The following is a 13,980-nucleotide window of genomic DNA, read 5'->3' on the forward strand; positions in this document are numbered from 1 at the left end:
ATAATCCACACAGGTATCAAAATCTGAATAATCTAGTGAAGGAAGTATATCAACTTTTACCAATCTCTCTATTCTTTCCTTTGAAATGTGCCTTAATCTCTTGTGCCACAACATAGATTATGATTCAAGAATTAAAGACATTTTCTTTGCTACATTAGTTACCAAGAAACTTAACCAAAAAAAGCCAAAGACATTCTATTCTATATAAACCATCACATAAAAGATCATTTCTAACCAAACGATAATCATAAAACAACTCAACTTTTCCATTACCAAACTTAAAAGAAAAACCAAAATCAACAAGTTTTGATATAGAAATTAAATTCCGTCTCATTGACGGTACAAAAATTGTGTTCTCCAAAACAAGAGAAAAACCAGACTCCAAATATAACTTTACTACTCCTATAAACTCAACTTTCAGTTGAACTCCAATCCCAACGTACTTCATTCTCACTTGGCCTCTGTTTGCTTATGAACCTCTGCAAGGAATTTGCAATATGAATCTCTGCAAGGAATTCACAATATGAATATTTGCACCCGAGTCTATCCACCAATAATTTAAAGGTACATCTACTAAAGAAGACTCAATACAAACTAAGGCCAAGGAGGTACCTGCCGAGTTTTTCTTCTTCTTCTCTAACCAAATCTTAAACTTAAACAATTATTTTGTCAATAACCATTCTTTTTACAGAACTTACATTGATCATTTTTCTTTATAGTTCCTTTTGGATCACCAGAAGCTTGACCTCCAAACATTTTATTGTGCTGATTTTGGTGCGACTTATTGTCCTTATGGAACTTAGACTTATGATTATGAGAAGACCCATTGTTCGGTGGTGGCTGAAAAGCTAATTGCACTGTTTCAACAATCTCACGACGCATCCTATACTCATCTTGGGCACACACTGCTATTAAATCATTTAAATCTCATTTATCCTGCTGAGCATTATAAGCAACCTTTAATTAATTAAACTGGCTAGGAAGGCTATTGAGAACATGATAGACCAAAAAAAGCTCTGCAATGGGAACTTTAAGGGTTTCTAGGTTAGATGATATATGTATCATTTTCATAATGTACTCCCTAGCTCCACTTGTACCATTATATTTCATATTCATTAGTTTATCCATCATTTCTCCAGTTTCAGCTTTATCAAACTTAACAAACCTTTGTCCTATGGCATCCACAAAATTTTTAGCATTGTCGTTGTCCGAAATAGTTCCCATAATGGAATCAGATATAGAATGTTTAATAATTTTCAAACAAAGCCTATTAGCCATTTCCCACTTTTAATACTCAGCCACATATTCAGCAGTGCTCTTATCTGTAGATTTTGAAGGCTACTCCTCTAGGGCAAGATCCAAACCCAAAAGACCAAGTGCTATTTCTATGTCTCGTTTCCATCTCACATAATTATTCTCAATCAAAGTTTTAATAGCAAATAATTGACTTGAAAGCGATGAGGCACTCAAAACTATGGAAACGTAAAACAATAAATTTTTATTTAATTATCATCCAAACATAAAGCATGCAGTCAATGGATGATAACAAATCTATCTAATTAACATGGACTATTAATTAGACAATCCGTAATTAAGCTCGAAACCATATAAGCTTTATTACTGTAAGAGCTTAGATGCATCATTGTAAAGTTACTTTTGGACCGACTAAACAACACTTTAAAAGGTACTCTTAAAACATATCATGAAGCAAATCAATAAAACCACATCAGTTTTCAAAATACCATCACCTTTAGGCAGAAGGGAATTTCTAGACTAATGCAATCCGATGATTAATTGTCTCATGCCATTTTCAAAAAGAAAAAAAAAATTCACACACAATAACACTTTTTGGGCAAGATATTATGTGCAACAATTTAAAAATGCAATGATATGCATTTTCTTTTAAATGAATAAATATTAATGAGTGTGTCACTTTGGCAGCTACCACCCACTAATATTTCAAAAGATTTCTCTTAATGGGAAAATAAGGATGTCAGAATAATGCCCATGAAAATTCAATCTCAAAATGGTAATTATGCAATAAAATCATAATCATCAACTTGTCACAATTCAAGTCAAAGTTTAAATGTGATTGAGAGACAAAAATCAGTAAGAAAAGTTCAAGCATATATGATATCGATCCCAAAAAAAATCTTAGTTTTAGTTCTAAAGAACTTAGATATATAAACTCATATTTTCTTAGAAAATCTTGAACGTCAAAATTACATAACTTAACCCCTATGTGTTGTCATAAAAATATCATCTATATTTCTTTATATCTGCACGAAGGAAGATATAAATATATAGATTATATATTTCGAGAGAATTAAGCGTGCGTTGGAAGATTCGTTATTCAAAGGTGTGCTTAAAAAAAAAAAAAAAAAAAAAAAAAAAAAAAAAAAAAAAAAACTAATTCGGTCATACCAAGATAGCGCCATGCATGAGATCGATAATATGATGGATAAACTGTTCAATGATCATGCATGCAATATAGATCCTATGAAGTATATATCCTTATCTCATGATAATTATGCTACCTAAATCATGTCCTTTTATTCAAATTCTAGTACTGTGGAAAACATGCGGAAATATGAAGGAATCAATAGATGCGTACATGCTGAGAAGTCAAACGTACGTGTGAAAAGTATACAAACACTACTTTATGAACAATTCTGATCTTAGTCTGTAGGCTCTGCTATCAATTGTTGTATATAATATAAATCATACTAAGAACACAATCATCAAATCACAGTTTAGGAAATATATATGTGGAAGACATCTTGAAAGTAAATCTTGATATTCCACAAATATTAGCAGCCAAATATTCCCTTCCTTACTCCTCACAAAAGTATTAGCTTTCAATGCGGGGCAAGCCAATAGACGCACATGGAGAGGAGAGGGGACCTAGCCATATATATATAATTTATGGAGTCCTCCCATTAAAGACTCAAATCTCAATTATAAGGTTTAAGAAATTTCCAGAATAAATCCCTTAAGCTTCCCAATAAGGTTTAGAAAATTTCCAGAATAAAACTTTTAAACTTTCTGGCCTACATACGTAATTTACCACATTAAATAGGATATAATCATATATTACTAAGGTGTAAAAAATCTCAAATGATCACTCAACATATTGGATTTAACCAAAGTACTATTATGAGCTACATATTAGACCCTTTTTATAAAACACAAAATATGCAATCAAATGAAGCCCATATCTTGAAAATATTATAACACAAATGTGTAAAAATGTATTTATAAAAAAATATATATTTATAATTTATTATGCCAAATATATATTTATCATTGATATATATATAAAAGTAAGTTTATATTAATAACTTAATATTAATATTTATGTTTAAGATTAAAATTTTATGTTATATTAATTTGATATTATAAGATTAAGATTTAGATTTAGATGTTATATCAAATGTTATATTAAAAATTATAAGATTAATTTTTATGTTATATCACATGTTATATTAATTTTATGTTACAAGATTAATAGACTTGAATAATAAGATTAGAATTTCATATTATATGAATTAGCAATTTAACATATAATATATATATAATATAATATAAAAAATTATAAATATATATACCAGTCCGGTTCGGTTTAAACCGGTTTTCAAAATATGAAAACTGGTACCGTACCAGTTTTAGACTGGTTTTGGTTCTTAAGAACCGATACCGCACTGGACCGCTTATAAACCGGGTCCGGTTTGATTTTTCGATTTTTTTTTTTCACACCCCTACCCATCATCACAAGCCCTGAAATATCCCAAGACCTTCAAGCCACACACCAAAAATCCCAATCCCCAGACCCTGCTTCTATCATTGCAGAGTTATCCCCAACGGCCACTCTCAATGGGGATACTATTGGTGGAAGTCTCTGATCATCAATTACCTATGATTTCTCAAGATGCTCCTCCCTCAGAGGATGTACCTATTTACAACTCTTTTTCTATATGCTTGTTAATGATTTAAACCTTGACTCTACTTGTGCTATTTCTGAGGAAGATCAACAACCCTCTAAAGCTAATCCCTCTGACTCGGAGATTGTGGTAAGTTCTGGCAAAGAGAAAGGCAAGAGAGTTACTCGAGTAATAGGTATAATTCCTAACACTAAAACCCAGATTATATTGTGATGAACTCCTTTTTAATCTGGAATATGAGAGGCATAGCCAATAAAGGTTCTATGCTTCACTTGAAAAAACTTGATTACTCTTTATAAACTGCCTTTTATTGCTTAATTGGAACCCATGACCTCTTTCACTAAGGCGGCTAACATCGAAAAAAAAAAAAAAAACTGCTTATTAATCCACGTGCATATGGCAATAAAGAGTTGGTTTTTAACTACTCTCGATAAAGTACATTTTGAGAACTTTGTGAGCATGTAAACTTTGTCAAAATATATCAAATATATTCCTAATTTAACAAAACAATCACCTAGAGATAACAATAAAGTCCAAAAAGTACTAACAACAATGTTTCTAACAACAATGTCCCCAGTAATACAACCATGTCCACAATACAAGTAGTACACCCAAGATCATATCAATATACATAAATTGGATCGAGACTCTAGCAAGAAACTAAAGTCCCTAACAACAAAGTACCAAGTAATTGGTCCCCATCACAAACACTAACAACAAAGTGACCATCGGTTGGTCGAGATTATATACAATAGCAAACCAACAAAGTCCCTAATTTTTTTTTTTTTTTTTTTTTTTAACAGGGCATGCTCCCCTCAATTTATTAATAACCCTTGCTTAAGGCGGAGGAAAACCAACATTATATCGACCCACCAATAAACCAATACCACAAAAAGACAAAACCGAACCAAAAGTAAAGAAAAACACAAGATTTCTATGGCCGAAAATTTGGAAGTCCCGTTTTATCTAACCGAATAATCCCCTTCAACAACCTTGGCAAATTCTGATCACCTTCGTAACAAACACACCTCCCTTCCTCCCTTGTCTTGTAAGAAAATCCGCCGCTTGGTTACCTTCCTGAAATTGATGCCCCACCATGAAATTAACACCTTGAAGCTCCTTGAGTAAGTCATCCCAAAAATCCCACAAGTACCACAAAGAACATCTTCCCCCGATGAGCCAATCCACCACTAATCTGGAATCACTCTCAATGACCACATTAAAAATATTAAGCTTTTTGCATAATACAAGCCCCTCCCTAATAGCCTTTAACTCTGCCTCATTATTAGTACCATGACCAAAGTGAGCTGAAAAAGCCCCTGGACCCTACCGAAAATGTCCCTAATCACGCCTCCTCCCCCACAACTTCCCAGATTGCCATGGTAGCTCCCATCACAATTTAATTTCATCCAACCAGCAGGTGGTCTCTTCCAAGCAACCAGACGGAGATGACGAACACATTGAACTGGCTGAGGCACATCAAGACTGCTAAGAAGTTGCATGTCATGCCAAGAGAGAGGCCCAGTTGCCTTGATTTCTCCTGCCAACACTCAAAGCCAATATTTCACCGACAACCATACATTTTCGACTGAGTCTTTCACTCCTTCCATCCTAACCTTACACCTCCTCATCCACGGTTTCCAAATGATCAAACATGGCAATAAACTGAGCATCAGACCTTTGACAGTTGACCTTCATGCACAGTGAAACCAAGCCGACATTCTTGCCCACCAAGATTGCAAATGCAGATGTGGGATCCCCAACTCATTACTAGCTTTTTCCCATACCTGGTTAGCAAACTCCCCCATGCACAAGACGTGATCTAAAGATTCTAGAGCTTTTCTTGTGCAACAGTCATTGCATGAGGCCAACGACACGCCCTTGCTTTGCACTCTATTATCCACCACTAGAGCTTGAAACCTTGCTTTCCACACACACACGGACACCCTTTTAGGAAGCAATCGGTGCAAAATCCACTCCTACCAGTATAATGGTTCCCCTTTAAGCCGGAACACTTCCTAAGCACTTGCCGAAGAGAAAATTCCATCCTTAGATGGCTTCCAGATAAAAACATCTTAACCTTCTTTGCCCACTAGAATTTTCGAAACAATCTCAACCGTGATCTCTTCACCAACTAGATCCATTAGCCTATCATAATCAAACCAATAATCTTTTATTTGCAGTGAATTGTTTTTAATGTCATCCACACGCACGGAAATAGGTCCTGAAGCAAGCCATCTATCATGCCAAAACGACGCATTTCCACCTCTAAAACCTTGATGTTCTAGTGACCTCAGGTAAAATCGAAACAATGGATTTCCAGAGCTGGGATCCTAATGAGTTCGCAAGGGCGAGAACAACATGTCTAGACTTTAAGTATTTTGCACAAAAAAAATCAATCCACAGGTTCTTCATCTACATAATCCTCCATGCAAACTTCATGTGCAGTGAACGTTAGACTTCTTTAAAGTCCCGCAAGCCCAAACCTCCCTCCTTTATAGGCTTACACAGCTTTCACCAAGCTCTCAATTTCATCACCTGAACACCATTGACATCCCCCCAAAAAGAAACTAGCTAAAATAGAATTAATCTGCTTGATGGTAACCAAAGGCACACTTGTTACAGAGAGGAGATGTATAGCCATACTCGAAAGTACATGTCTCAACAAAATCAACATTCCCTCTTGTGAAAGAATTTTTAACTTCCACCTGCCACCTTGTTACGAATTTTAGCCACAAGAGGTTTCAAAATTCTAGCCGTTAGTCCCCCCACAACCAGCGGCGCACCCAAATATGTCACAGGAAAATTTCCTTCCTTAAAACCCGTCATTCTCATCAAACCACGCTTATGTGAAAGATTAATAAACTTTGAAGGATAAAAAGCAGATTTTTCTTTAGTAATCTTCTGGCTTGACCATCTTTCATAAAGATCTAGCGTCTCAATAAGCCTCTTAATAGACTTTCTCTCGCCATTAACAAAAACTAAATGATCATCCACATACAATAAATGGGAAATCAAATGAGCTCCTACCGGATGGTAAATCTACCAATCCGACCTTATTCAAAATTCGTCCTTAACAAACACGACAAAAATTCCTCCATCACAATAAATAGATAAGGAGATAAAAGATCTCCTTACCGTAAGCCCCGAACAGGTTGGAGAAAAACTTTTGAAAGTTCCATTCATCATGGCTGAGAACCAAGGGGACTTAACACACTCCCCAATCAACCTGCAAAAATTGTTAGAGAAGCCAAAACCTTTTAGCACCGCCAAAAGAAAACCCCAGTTCACCCAATAATATGCCTTAGCCATGTCAAGTTTCACCATCACATTGCCACTCACGAATTTCTTATTCAAAGAATGCAGCATTTCTTGAGTAAGCATAATATTTTCAAAAATACAATGCCTAGACACCTTGCTCAGGAGAAGCCAACTTATTTAACATCTCTGACATCCTTTTAACTATAGTTTTTGAAAAAATCTTGTAGGCCACAGAGCAAAGACTAATACGTCAAAATTTATCAAAACTTTTTGGCTTCTGAACTTTAGGAATAAGAACAATGAAAGATGATGAATAAAACCTGGGCAAAGGCGTAACACAAAAAAATTCACTAGCTGCCTCCACCACATATTTTTTAACAATATCCCAACAAGCAATATAAAATGTAGATCTGAAACCATCTGCCCTGAGCTACTATATTTAGGAATGGAAAAAAGTGTTTCTTTTACCTCTTCCTCTAACGGATCCATGCGAAGCATATGATTATCTTCTGTCGTGATACTGACTTCCAGTAACAACGACAAATCGGTAGGTTCCACACTTGAAGTTTTCGTGAGAAAGTCTTTAAAATAATTCATGGCACCAATGTGAAATCGCCACTAAAGATAAAAGCTTACCTAGGAGATGCATGCAACTCCTCAACAAAAGGCTCAGAAATCACCACTAAAGATACACTTTTCTTGGTAACTAAACTTTCAACCGCTTTCTAGATCAGCCTAAACCCCTCACATTCCAGAACAATATTGTATCATTCATAGATTAAGTTTTTATGGACAGAAGTGCACCGTTGAGATTTCTTTACTGCCGTCTTAGCAAGACCTGTCCGCTAATCAAATAAGCTTCGAGGATCAACATCAGAATCATAAATCTTATTCTTACCCACCCTCAAAATTCGGTCATCCACCTCCCAATCCGAAGAGTAGTCAGGCACAACAACACTTTGTGGTGCATTATCCCCATCCAGGACCTTTTCTAAAGACGCTATTTTATCCAAAGGCTCACAAACCTCCATCATCTCATCTATAGGTACAACTCGCACTACTTCCCCCTGAACATCATTTTCATTAAAATTCTTGCCATGCTCCTCATCACACCAAACCTCCACACACACTGCATCACTAGCCTTGACCTGCACCCCTCCACCACTCAAAACATCGCCATGCACATGTACTTTTTATACCCCAACCGTAACCATATCACCCTGATGGTTAATGTCAGGCCCACTAATTAGACAACTCGACAACATTCCTCTGTGATCACTCCGTAATGAATCCTGCCTATCCCCCTCGACACCGACTACTTTTTCCCCTTCAGAAATTTGCACTGCCTTGTTCTTATTCTCATTCATGTTACCCAACACTCCTTTATCAGATTTCAGTTGCCAAATCTTTTTCGCCTTATGTTTTACCTCCTCTTGTCTCCTCTCCCCAACCTTACAGACCACCGACGTGTGCCCTTGACGGAAACATTTCTGACAATAAAAACCAAGTCTTTCATACTTGGCTTCCTGCCATATTCTTTCCGACGGTGAAAAAACAATTGGGAAACCCTGTACCAGCTCTACAGTCAGGTCCACTTCCACACAAATACGTGCCCCTGAAGCCCTAGTTCGATTGAGTGTCACATTATCCGTCCCTAGGTATCGACCAAATCTTGATGCCAATTTCTGTAAGCAATCCTTCCTATACAAATGCATCGGCAACCCTGGCAGATAAATCCATTGAGGAGCCAATGGAGATTCCTTATGCAAATCAAACTCTTTCGTCCATTTGAAAAGCTGAAAAGTATAACCCCCCACCGTTCGACCTTCACGTGCCCATCCATGCACAAAATCACGTTCATTTTTCATCAAGATCAAAACATGATATTCATCCATAAAACTTATCGTTGGGATCTCTAGCAACCCCCATGTCTTAACAACTACATGTCAAATATCATCAATAGAAGGTCGAGATCGCATGAACTTCATAACTAATGCAAACCGAAAGTCTTCTGCTGCCTTTGCCATTTCTGGTTTCGAAAAAATAAATCCAAATTCCCTGTCGATCTCCACCAGAAACCGCATAGGTACCTTGAAAGCAGGGGAATCCGCTGTATAGGACACCACCTGAGCGTAAGAAATTGCCCCCGAGCCACCCTGTTCAACAAGCCCCACCAACAATGAAAACATCAGAGAGGCTACGGTCGTCGACATGGGCAAACCCTAGCAAAACACACCAAAAAATTTTCAAAATTGGAAGTCCCAGAAATCACATAATTGCCTCAAAATCACCCATTAATTAGGCCTGCACTTTGATTGTATCAAGTATAACCAAATAAATATGCAAAGACACCAATACACACGAAATAGTGTTAGTGAACATCGCATGTCTGCTTCTTGCTTTCAAAGCTTGACTTGATCATTGTGGAGTCTCAACTCCCTCTTCCCAATTTCATCATCTCTCTTTTGAAGCTCTTCTTCCTTTCTTAACAATTGAGTTTCGCTCTTTACAAGTTCTTTCTCTCTACATTCACTACTATTTGCCCATTTGAAATAGTTATAGTATGTTAATCCCTAATTATACACAAACAAAACAAGTATGCTTGATGTCAAAACTTAGAAAAAAACATTAATACGTCAAATCGAAGATTGTGTCTACCTCTGTATTATATTTTTGGACATCCAAAGAAGGGTCACCCGAGATTTCTTTGAGTATTTGATGTTCAAAGTGGAGCTTTAAAACCGCAGATGCACACGCGTTCCTCAAAGTAAAATTAACCAAAGATGATGAGGAAACTAATGATGACATTCTAAATCTGTCACAAGGAATTACAACGATTGCATCTAATGACATTGAGTGAGTATGGTCAGGAAAAAATAATAATGTCACCAGAAAATACAAAATCTATAGTTCAAGTATTTCACAGACTCACACAAGTATTTCTAGTTTAGTGATCTAATCTTGATATTATCTAGAGTTCAAGTATATCTAGTTCAGAATACAACAATTCACAAAGTCACTAGAGAATTAAAAGGGCAAAGCAGTTTGTACAAGATCCACAAAGTCAGTTCAAGTATTTCAGAGTCACCATACACAACCTTCCTCTACTCAGCTGTTTCTCAAAAAGATAATTGCAGCTTGAATTACAATCATGCAGTGCTAAATAAACATGACACATGAGACTGCAACTCTTCTTTCCTCCCCTTTCCATACTCTATTTAATACCACAAATTATTGGTAATGTGTGTTAGGATGCATAAAAGTTCTTCCCATTCTTTTGCATAATGATCAAGCAATTAAGCCTTGTTTGTTTTCGTAGATGAAATAAGTTGAGATAAAAGTTGAAATTTGAATAAAATATTGTTAGAATATATTTTTTTAATATTATTTTTTTTGGGATTTGAAAATTTGGAATTGTTTATTTTATTTTGTATGAAAATTTGAAAATTTTGTAATAATTAGATTAGATGAGTTGAGGGGACTTTTGTATCCAAACCGGGCGGAGTGCTTAAATATTTACAATATTCAAAGAAGAGGAAGATTATTGTGATGAATTGGTGCTGCTTTCGTAGAAGGGATAAGTCAATTGATCTTTGTCTTGCACTATGAGGTGGCTATTGTTTTATTGGAATTCTATTTTTGGGTTGTTTGGGCAATGGAAAAGGCTGGGAGATTATAATTTTGGAGATTTTCTCCACTCCCATTACCCTCAAACAGTATCCAACTAGAGGGTTTTATCACTTTAACAAGAGCAATTGATGGAGGAGGCGGGGAGATAACTTTGTAAAGGAGCTAAATTTATTTTCTTTGCGATCCCTCTATGTTGGAACTTGGAAGAACTTCTGCTTTCGTACCGGCTCTTATATGTTAATGCTTATGTTTGCATAAGTATGGGGGATTCAAATCAATGCTTTGAATTGCACATCTATATGAATTCTTCATATTTAAGAATAAGGCATTTTCTTGAGATTATATGTTCTGATATCAATGCATCAATAGATTATATCCTTTCCTTGGTTCACGTATATGGTCCTTTTTTCTGCTTAATATTGCCTTTTTTTTTCTTTTTTTTCTCTTTTTTTTTCTTTTTTTTTTTTTTTATATTGTAGACCACAGATGGTTTGCTGGGTGGTACCATTCACATCTTGGATTCGGATTGCCTAAAACAAGCGGGGTCACACCAATTCATAACTTTTTGAATTTTATCTCCCTAAATTCTGCTGAAGGTCAAAGACAGTGAAAACACCCATTTGGCCATCCCCTTTCAGCCCTCTACTTCCCCTACTTCTTTCCTCTCCTCCTTTCACCATTGCTCTATTTCTATGGCTCTTCCTTTGTTCTTCCCTCCCTGTGGTTTTCCTTCCATCCATTTGACAAAGTCTAAACTCACTCAACCTCCACACCCCAGGGTTTTCAACATCTCTTAGCTCCATCAATACATCACTACCTCTCCTTTCATCGAAAGGGCCCCAAACCTTGCCCCTTGGCTAAGCTTTCACTGCATTTGATTTAATTGGGAGTAGTATTTAGAATTTGCTTTAATGTGGAGAGAGAATGAGAATGAGAGGGAGAGAAAGGGAAGAGAAGGGATAAATGGCAATGGAAAAGGCAAAAGATAAGGTTGAGGTGAAAGAGCATCCTACGAGAGTGAATGTGTGGAGCATGTCTTTTTCACTCAAAATTGTGGAGTCTTATTGGCTTTTCATCGGTTCTTTTATTTTTTTATTTTTTTTTTAACTTGTTTAGTTTAGGAAAGATAGGTTGTGACTACATTGATATTTAATGGTTATCTTTTAGATGAAATGTTATTTTTCTTTATGAATAAGAAGATTTTATTAAGACGAGTAACTAGGAAAAGCCAAGTAGACATGAAGTATGCAAATACTGAACCTAGTTACAAGTCAGAAACTAGAAAAAGAAACAAGAAACTCATGGACACTAGTTCCATTAAAGACAATGGCCAAAGGCCACAGAAATAAGGTATTAAAGAAAAAACATCTAAGTTTGTCCACCGAGTGTTCCTTATCTGTTAGTTAATAAATAACAACCATATATATATACACACAAATTTGTTAATTAAATTGATTATTATGATGAAAATCATTTTTGGTTGGATCTCGCTTGATGTTTCCAATTCTCTTGATGATTAGATTTTTTAAAAATCACGTAGCACTTGGACTCTCAACAGTTTGTATGGATACTTTTCTTTTCCTTTTTTTTTCCTTGGTGGTGGCTTTTGTCTTTCATAATCCTGAGCAAAATGCTTGACATGCTTGAGTCTTTTATCTTCTGCAGCGTTTTGAAGCTTTAAATCAGCGTGCTGTGGCTGTGGTTGTGGACCCAATTCATAGTGTAAAAGGGAAAGTGGTGATTGATGCATTTCGTTTGATTAACCCACAAACCATGATGCTTAGCCAGGAACCGCGGCAGACAACATCTAAGTGAGTGCTGAACAATTTGTAGTCTAGCTTTTCTTTACAATCCAGCGATTTGACCTCTTTTGATGCTTTTTTCAGGCATTGATCCATGGGTTAAATCGGCATTATTTGTAAGACCCAGTGATGTGAGGCCCGGTCCCGTGAACAAGGTCCAGCCTTTCTTGGAGAGCCTGATATGGCGCCGTTTTGGGTGAGCTTTTCTTCTTCATTAGCTTCCTTCCCGATTGTTTCTCTCCCTCTTTCTCTTTTCAGTTTTCTTTGTTTTTCTTTTCCAGCCATCTCTCACTCGCCCATTACACATCTTTCCCTCCCCCGATTCTTCTCTTCCCTTCGTCGGTTTCTGTTTTGTGAGTCCAGGTTTCATGCCGGACTGCTTCCCCATTTTCCTTTTCCTCTGCTCTGTTGTTATCGAAAAATATTCCTGTAATTTCCATTCTCTCTAAACAGCAGGTTTTCTTCCCCTCAAATCTGGTGTTTCTCTCTTCAGACTCGTCTCTTCTCTCCCTCTCGCGCAGTGTTCTTCGTCTTCAAGTATCTCTTCCTTTCTCTCTCAAGTCGACGTCTTCCCTCTTTTTAGTTTTCTTTTCTTTTCTTCTTTGTTTCATGTGTTGCCTGCATTGATTTTCCAAGTGGAGCTGCTGCGATTTCTCCCTCACTGATTTTTTTTCCTTTAGACGCTCACCCACTCTCGCTTCTCTCTTGTTCTCTCCCATATGCGAAGTGGTTAATCTCATTGCCAAGGTGTTGACGCCGAGCTCTGTCGAACGAAGGTAAGGTAACCGAGTGTCCGTTGTACATTTTTTTACATGGTGTAAATTAGTGGCTTATATTGTTATGATCGTTGGAAAATTTCTACTGTTTTATAATTGAATTTGAGGGTTTTGTAATCTGATGGTGAGTTGTTTTTGAAGAAGAATTATAAAGGGTGGCTGTTGAGCTTGACGTGGTTGTGTGGGAAGAGTTTTGTAACTGTTCGGGGTTGTTGATGGTTGTTTTGAGTGTTTATATAGACAATTGAATTGACATGATTTTCTTGTAGGTTATAAGTTGCAGTCTGAGTTGATATTGACAGTCAAGACTATTTTTATGGTTGGTTGCGTGTGACGAAGTGTGTTTGATTTTGGTTTGGTGGATATATCAGTCATTATTGAAATTGAAATACGATATCTTAGACTGAAGTGCGAGCTGTTCGGTTTAATATTTGGTTGTTTGAGTTGGGTTATTTTGCTAAAATGAGGGTTGGAATCATGAGTTTTAATTATTTTGGATCGAAGTTGTGTCAATGGCCTTTTAACACTTAGTGTATATTTTGTTTCTATCAATAGGTGACGAAATCATTA

The sequence above is a fragment of the Juglans microcarpa x Juglans regia genome, chromosome 1S, assembly GCF_004785595.1.
Source record: "Juglans microcarpa x Juglans regia isolate MS1-56 chromosome 1S, Jm3101_v1.0, whole genome shotgun sequence".
In the NCBI taxonomy this organism is placed as follows: Eukaryota; Viridiplantae; Streptophyta; class Magnoliopsida; order Fagales; family Juglandaceae; genus Juglans; species Juglans microcarpa x Juglans regia.